Source organism: Peromyscus maniculatus, chromosome X (genome assembly GCF_049852395.1).
Source record: "Peromyscus maniculatus bairdii isolate BWxNUB_F1_BW_parent chromosome X, HU_Pman_BW_mat_3.1, whole genome shotgun sequence".
Classification (NCBI taxonomy): domain Eukaryota; kingdom Metazoa; phylum Chordata; class Mammalia; order Rodentia; family Cricetidae; genus Peromyscus; species Peromyscus maniculatus.
The window spans coordinates 78785331-78794338 of NC_134875.1; the positions used below are offsets into that span (position 1 = coordinate 78785331).

Here is a 9008-nt window from a genome sequence, read left to right on the forward strand (position 1 = left end):
TGGAGGTAGCACAGCCTTGCTGGAGGCATTATACCACTGGGTTTGAGATTTAATAGTCCCACTACGTCCATTTCACGCTCTCCATTTCATGCTTACAGTAAAAGCTGTGAGCTCCCAGCATCCTATTTCTGAATGGCTTTGGTCATGGTGTTCATCAAAAAAAAAAAAAGTAACTAATACAGACAGAAAAGGCATGTGCATTTAAAACTAGGAAAGTTTTCTGGAAGAAATTAAAGAAGACTTAAATCAATGAAAAGGCTCATGGGTTGGAAGACTTAAGATTGTTAAAGATGGAGATAATCACTAAATAGTTCATAGTTTTGTTGGAATCTTCATTAAAATCCAAATGTTATTTTTTTAAAAAAAATGAGAAACCTTACCTTAAAAATCTCATAGAATTGTGAAAATCTATAAATAGAACAATCTTAAAAGGAAGAAATTTTGTTATCATGCCATTCGTGCCACTATTACACTAGTGGGCATATCTTACTGGGCAGGTTTTTATTGTAACTTTCAGATTTCATATGTGGATTAGACTGGTTATTTTTTTTCTCCTCTGGTAGCATGCATAGAAACCCCCCAAAACTATGACAGCTTGTCAATAAGAATGATATTTCTAGGTCACTGAGAGCTTGATTTTCCCATGTTCTTTCACTGAAGTATATGGTGTCTTCAACAACAGGGGTTTACTGTTGTTAACTTCCAGAAGGTTACCACGAGCACTAAGAACAGCTTGTAATATTGGGTGTCTATGGAAATTCACTGGACAACAATTCCAATAGATGTATCTCATTTCTGACACTGGGCTTTTTATTTGTTGCTATGTGATGTCTAGTAGGGGCATTACTGCTCAATCACAATGTAACTGTGATTTTAAGTCTTTTTTATATGTATATGTTTGTATTTTTAGAAGCTTCTCCAGTAGTGACTTTTCATATGACTTTTGGGGGAAGATATTTAGTATTAGTTATCCTTCATCCTATTCCCTCCTCTGTCCGGCCTTCCCATACCTTATTCCATCCAGCCCTTTCTGTTCCATTTTTCTCCTTCTCCCCTTTGTATCACTGTGTTCTACCTTCCCTCCTTTAAAATCGTCCATTCTTCATGGCTCCTTGCAAGTTTCCTAACCTCTGTGTGTAATCCAAATGAAACACATCTCTCAGTATTTAAAGCCAGTATCCACACATGAAAGAAAATATGTTTGCCATTTTGGATCCCACCATACTCAGAATGATTGTTCCCAGATCAATCCATTTCCCAATAGCTTTGTGAATGGACTTAATTTCTGTTCCACAAGATGGAACACATACCACATATCTGACACAATTATCAGAGCCAGGAACCTGTCACTAGATAGCTCATGAACCATAGGGGAGAACCTACTACTATTATGCTGATAAATGATATAGTATTAAAACAATTCCTAATGACTCATCACTTATTATACCCATAGATTAGTGCCACAAACTCAAGACTTATCACTGAATATTTTTTGCAATAGATATAGTGACTAACACAGAGATTCTCAATTAGTCAATGTACAAAGAATAAGTGAGCGAAGAGTACTCAGCTCTATATGGTGTATTTACTATATCATACTCCTTCCTCCCAAGCTTCAGGAAACATTGAGGAAGAGTGAAAGAAAGACTGTAATAACCAGAGGCAGTGAATGATTACAAACAAACAATACTTTCTGGACACAGTAGGGCAATTGCACATACAAACTCATAGCAGATATGATAGTAGTATCAATACCTCAAGCCAAGTAAAATCCCAGCATGGAATGAGAAGGTGGGGAGGAAGTTCTACCTCTAGCTGAGTTGTAATGGACTGCTGTTGCTGCTGATGATACTGTTGCTTGAAAAGGAGAGTTAGTTTTCTTTAAAGGTGAGATCTCTAGTAGATCTAACATACTCCAGTAATGGCAAGAGCATATTGGCAGCAATAATGGGGCTCTTTAGATTTAAAAAACAAAAGAATGAGGATGCAAAAGCTGGGGAGATATGGAATGTGGCTATTGTACTTTCATATCTGTGTTCCCAAAGGGAAAGATGTAAAACATTTCTATAAATGTCCGTATCAGCATGTTTATAAAAGCCAAAGAGAAAAACAAAGCAAATGTCTGCTAACGTGAATATACAAATAAAGTATGGTATACTTAATACTATCTACCATAAAAAGGCATGAAATATGACATGCACAACACAAATTAAATTCAAAAATATTCTAAATCATTAGTGCCACATATGAAAAATTAAATATTGTGTGATTCCATTTATATAAAATATCTAGAATAGGTAAACTCAGAGAAGAAAAGCAAATTTGTGAATTCTGGAGCTTAACAAATATGAGTTTACCTTTGAGTTGATGAAAATACTTTATAACTAGATGGCAGTTAGGGTTGCATCCATTGGAAATACAAAAGCAACTTCCTCTGTGATCTATCAAATTATGTTTTTTTATTACCATAGTGTATTCACTATGTTATATGTCATGTTCAGTAAAAACCACATTTTAAATTTTGAATTTAGGCTACAAATATATAGTATGATAACATCTTGTCATGTTCTGCAATAACAGTGAACTCAGTGGCAGCCCTGCAACCATAGCAACAGTAAACAATCTATATTCTACAGTGCTCTCTGCTGCCAAGTTATTAAATACGTGTGCATTAAATGCATATTTGATCTATGATATTTTTAAATTGCCTTAGGTTTAATAGGATGTATCCTCATCATAAGCAGATGAGTATTAGATGCAGCTGAAGTGTACATTTTAAGATGATTACTTCTGGAGCAGTGTGAAGAAGCAGCGAGAAAGACCCCCGGACGGACCGACCCCGCACACCGCCGCATCCCCGCGTTCAGCGCCGACGTCCCCCGCTGCCGCCATGCCCAAAAGAAAGGCTGAAGGGGATACTAAAGGAGATAAAGCCAAGGTGAAGGACGAGCCACAGAGAAGATCTGCAAGGTTGTCTGCTAAACCTGCTCCTCCAAAGCCAGAGCCCAAGCCTAAAAAGGCCCCTGCAAAGAAGGGAGAGAAGGTCCCCAAGGGGAAGAAGGGGAAAGCCGATGCTGATGCCGCGAAGGATGCGAATAACCCTGCAGAGAACGGAGATGACAAAACAGACCAGGCACAAAAAGCTGAAGGTGCTGGAGATGCCAAGTGAAATGTGTGCATTTTTGATAACTGTGTACTTCTGATGACTGTACAGTTTGAAATACTATTTTTTATCAAGTTTTATAAAAATCCAGAATTTTGTTTTACTTTTTTTTTAAGCTATGTTGTTAGCACACAGAACACTTCATTGTTTTTTAGGGAAAGGAACATGTGTCACTAACAAAATGTCTCCCAAGCTGGATTGATGATGGTTGATGTTGGAAAACATCTTTCCCTGCTAATTTTGAAAGACTCCTCTTGGCTCTCAGGGGAGACGTCCTGGTGTTGACATATGTGACCACCATGGCCTAGTGTGGGAAACTAAATTCATTTCTGTGTCTTCCTCCCTGGACCATCAACATAGACTTAACTCCCTTCAAACCAGAGACCTGTTGGAACCTAACCCCCAAAATTGGTTTTGCCAGTCTATCAGGCGATCTGGACTTTGCAGTGGTATCATTGTGTCCTCAAAAGAGCAGCGGTTCCTTTTATAAAAGATTGTGGATCTTCAGATTGATAATTCTGCCGTGTTGGTTTGGTTTCCTGAAAGTCAGGGTCGGCTTGTGAAAAGTTGTTAAACAACATCCTCAATGTGAACTGTCAGCCCTCACTCTAAGCTCTCACCCTTTTCAAAGCATCGAATGAAGACTCATCGGGTTTTATAGTGGCTTTCTGATTTTGGTAGTCTATACAAGAAGGGAGTTTGGAAGTTCTTGTATACTGTTAATGACTCTCTGCCCATGTCCTGCCTGAAAAACCATGATTGTTTATGGAAAGTATCTTTAATAAAGCTGGATACAGTTTGGCTTGGGAAAAAAAAAGATGATTACTTCTATATTATAAAATGTTTACATCAGTTTGAAAAATAATATGTCCTTGAACTCTATTCATGATATGTAAATGAATGGACTGGGACCTTGTATTAGTCAGGGTTCTCTAGAGGAACAGAACCAGTAATGAATACATGTTAAAAGAGGAATTTACTAGATTGGATTACACAATGTAGACAAGGTATTCTAGCAGTAACTATCTATGTGATAGGCAGGCTGAGACTCTAGGAATTGCTACAATAGTGTACAAAGCTGGATGACTCAGTGGTCAAACCCTGGTGCTGAATGTACAGGATTCCTGGAGAATCCTTGGACTTTGGTGTGCACTATAAGGCTGAAAAAAACTGGGTTCCAATGTCAGTGAAAGTGGCGGCAGTAAAAGAATAGCTAAAATGAACAAAGGTGTGTGTGTGTGTGTGTGTGTGTGTGTGTGTGTGTGTGTGTGTGTGTGTGTAAAAGCAGCATTTCTTTTCCCTCAGGCCTCTTTATATGTGGACTGCCACAAGAGTGTTCTATCTGTTCAAAAGGTAGGTCATCCCTTCAGTTAATCTCTCTAGAAAACATCTTAAAGAGTCACCTAAAGGTTTGTGCCTTAGTTGACTCCAGATCCAATTAAATTGACAATCAAGATTAACCATCGCAGACCTCAAACCTAAATTCTTATAGACGTTTATCAGATGACTTTAAAAGTATAGATAAAATTACGAACCACAACAACTAACAGAGGTAAGGGAGAAAATGGATGCTTACATAACATTCATAAGTTATTGTAAATTAGACCTACAATTAATTGTTTATAATATCCACACCATTACTTTCCTAACACATAAGTGTAAACACTGTAGTGAGGGAAGCTAAAAACAAAATGAAACTTGAAAATGTGTTTGTTATTATTATTGAATTCACAATGTAATTCAAACAATATAGGAATGAAATCTTTCAATACTAGTGAACATATGGGCTGATCTGAAAAACATAAACAGAGCTTCTGTGTGTACTTTACAGGAAAGATGGCCATAGAATGTATGCTTTTCCATAGTTCCTCAACAACAGAATCAGTAATAATATGGACACAAAGGAAGAAATTCATTATTAAGAAATGGCTCATATGCTTGTGCAGACTGAGAAGATTCATAGCCTGACATCTGCAAGCTGGAGACACAGAAGAGCCAGTGACTCGTAAGTTCCGGGAATAGAGTTGATAGGTTGAATTTCCAATGTCAACAGAAAGCTGCTGTGATACCTCAAACAGTGATGCAGGAGGTAAGGGGGCTGATTCCTTGCCTCTTCTATCTTTACTCTTCCAAGGTCTTCAGCTGTCTAGAGGTTGCTCGACAACATTGGAAAGAGAAAAATATCTTACTTAGTTTGTCCATGTTCTAATCACACCCTGAAACACCCTTACAGATACATTCAAAAATATTGTTTTTATCTGGGTGGTGGTGGCACACGTCTTTAATCCCAGCACTCGGGAGGCAGAGCCAGGTGGATCTCTGTGAGTTCGAGGCCAGCCTGGGCTACCAAGTGAGTCCCAGGAAAGGCACAAAGCTACACAGAGAAACCCTGTCTCAAAAAACCAATATATATATTGGTTTTAAATTTGAACAGTCCTTGGCCTTCTCAAGCTGTTCTGGCACTTAGAATTAATGATCACAGGACGTAACAGAAATGCTATAATTAGCATTTTGCAATGAACCAATTTGCCAGATGTACTGATATTAAGAAGTCAACATTTCAGCCCACTATTTTTCTGTTGATGGCAGAAGACTGTCCATATACAATCCTTTTTCCACATGGAGCATAATGCAGCAGTGAAATCCTCATCTGACATATGACATTACTTTTTCATCATTTTGTAAACAAAAGTAATATATATCAAGCAATTTAATTATTCATCCAGTTATTCATTCAATGGGCACTGAGCTTTCCATATGTTCTATGCATAGTGCTAGACATTAGAAATGGAGGAGTGAATAAGTGAGACAAGTGAACAAGAAGAAAACGAAAAGATCTTACAAATTAGTAGGAGATAGAAGAAAGAATAGATCTGTATTCAATTAAAAATTATAATTATGTAAATATGTAGGATAATTAAAAGATTTTTGAGATATTAATATAAACTAGAAGATCAATTAATACATCTATGAAACAGAATGAAAATGTACTCATTGGTTTTAATTGTTAATGTGACACAATTTAGAAACACCTAGGAAGAGGGCCTTAATGAGGAATTATTTACATTGTGCTGGCCTATGGGCATGTTTGTGTGGAATTGCCATAATTAAATTATTTGACATGGAATGACACAGTCCACTGTGGGTGTCACCACTCCCTTGGTTTGAATCTTGAACAGTGTATGAGTAGAAAAAGTGAGCAGATTATTATGCTTGCATCCATACATTTCTCTCTGCTCTGGAGTATAGCTATGAAGTGGATAGCTGTTTTAAGTTCCTGACTCCCCGGCTACAATGGGCTGTAACAGAATTGTGAGTTGAAATAAACTCTTTCTTCCCCAAGTTGCTTTTTGATGGGGTAATTTATCACCATAGTACGAATGAATCTAGGAGAGAAAGTGATAAGGAATTATGGTAAGCACATGAAAGTTTTCAGTACAAAGCAAAAGCAAGAGAAAGAACAAGACCTTAAATTAGGAATAAGTCTTGGGGAATCAGTGAAGAACTTAAAGCTGGTCAAAAAGATTAATTTCTTAGACACAGTCTGATATCAAATCAAGAATACCTGACTATAATAATGTAAATTTAGTGAATAAGTCAGACTCAAACAAACAATAATACAAGAATTTCAACTCTATGTAGAATCTAAAAATATTAATCTTATAGAAATTGATACTAGAATAGTTGTTACAAGAGACTAAGTGGAACAGAAGGGAGAAAGGATGGAAAGAATCATGTAATAGCCCTTTGGCATGAGGTATAATGACACAGAATTTGGAGTTTTCCCTGCTTTGGTTTCATTCTTGCTTTGGTCGAATATTTCCTCACTGGGGCCAGCCTTTCCTCCTTTTTGAAATGGTAACATACATTCTATGCTATTGTACATTGTGTTAGGGGATATTCGATCACACTGTTAACAATGAATTTGTAGTTGCATTAATTGAATAAAATTAACCTTGGATCAGGAGGCTCCATTAGCAACTAATTGACAGAAAGCAATCATAGAGCATCAGCGGGCATCCGGGAGAGATAGAGAGAAACAGGAAATAGTAGGGAGGGAGTTTGTTGTGAATATTATTTTAAGATGTGTTACTTTTATTTATGTTGTATTTGTTTAACTCTATGGAACTATGCTGCTGTACCTGTCTAAAACACCTCATGGTCTAATAAAGAACTAAGCAGCCAATAGTGAGGCAGGAGAAAGGATAGGCGGGGCTGGCAGGCAAAGAGAATATATAGAAAGAGAAATCTGGGAAGAAAGAAAAGAAGCAGCCAGAGAAGGAGGAGGACCCAAGGGCCAGCCACCCAGCTACACAGCAAGCCTCAGAGTAAGAGTAAGATTTACAGAAGTAAGAGAACAGGAAAAGATCAGAGGCAAAGGTAGATCGGATAATTTAAATTAAGGAAAGCGAGCAAGAAACAAGCCAAGCTAAGGCTGGGTATTAATAAGCAAAAATAAGCCTCCATGTGTGATTCATTTGGGAGCTGGGTGGCAGGCCCCCCCAAAAGAACAAAAAAAACCAACAACAGAGTTTGGAGTGGCACAGCTTTTTCTGGCTTAGCAAAGCAGAAGCATAGGTTTTTTGTTGTTGTTGTTTTTTTTTTTTTTTTTTTTTTTTTTTTTTTTTTAGAGACGCCAGCAAGGAGGGAAGGTTAGCTAATTGAGATCCAGACTCTCTAGGGTAGCAAGTTTTTACCCCAAACTTTCAATCTTGAAACTTATTTATAAATAGAACGATAGAGATTTAGTTAAAGCTACTTTTAGCGTCAGTGACACAGCCCGTACCTGTGGAAACAGAATTCTCACCACACTGTGGCCTGAGTGGCCAGGCCACTGCTAGAGAAGCAAGCAGGTAACTGTGGAGTTGTAATTGCTGGTTTAAATAGCAGTAGATTAAGGCGCAGACACTGTGCCGAAGTTAAAACAGTGACACTGGAATTGTGTGTAATTTACTTTTTTATTTTACAGGGGTTATATTTAAGGGATTTCCTTGAATCTCAAAAGAGACTTTGGACCTTGGATTTTGAAACAGTTGAGACTGTGAAAGACTGTGGGGACTTTTGAAGTACTGGATGCAATTTACATTATGATATAGCCACAAGCCAGGGAGTGAAATATGGTGGTTTGAATGAGAATGGCCTCCATCGGTTCATATATTTTAATACTTGGTTCCCAGTTTTTGAAACTGTTGGAGAAGGATTAAGAGGTATGACTTTGTTGGAGTAGGTGTGATCTTTCTGGAGGAGCTATGTCACTGGGGATGGGCTTTAAGGTTTCAAAAGCCCCATACCAGACCCAGTCTCTCCCTCTTCCTCCCTCTCTGTCTCTGTCTCTCTGTCTCTGTCTCTCTGTCTCTGTCTCTCTGTCTGTGTCTGTCTCTCTGTCTCTCTCTGTCTCTCTCTGTCTGTCTCTGTCTCTCTCTCTCTCTCTCTCTCTCTCTCTCTCTCTCTCTCTCTCTCTCTCTCTCTCTCTGTCTGACTGTGGATTAAAATGTAATTTCTTAGATACTGCTCCAGCACCATGCTTGTTTGCCTGCTGCCACACTCTCTGACAAGATAATAGACTAACCCTCTGAAGTTGTAAGCAATCCCCCAGCCAAATTCTTCCTTTTTTAAGCTGCCTTGGTTATGGTGTCTCTTCACAGCAATAGAATAGTAACTAAGACAACAGGCAACCAACACACTGGGTAAAGGATAATTAGCCTCTCCAAAGAATAAGGCCCCTTATTGATTGTCCAATATGGAGTGGTCAGTCTTTAAATCATATATTAGCCAAAAATTATTTTTTCTTCCTCTTTTGTATTGAGACACAGCCTCCTTATGTAGCCCATACTAGCCTCAAACT

General features: G+C 38.0%; 1 pseudogene; it reads left to right on the forward strand.

Annotated features, from left to right (window-relative positions):
* The first annotated feature begins 2714 nt into the window (after positions 1 to 2714).
* LOC102907778 (non-histone chromosomal protein HMG-17 pseudogene) lies at positions 2715 to 3245 on the forward strand (annotated as a pseudogene).
* Positions 3246 to 9008: the final 5763 nt, after the last annotated feature.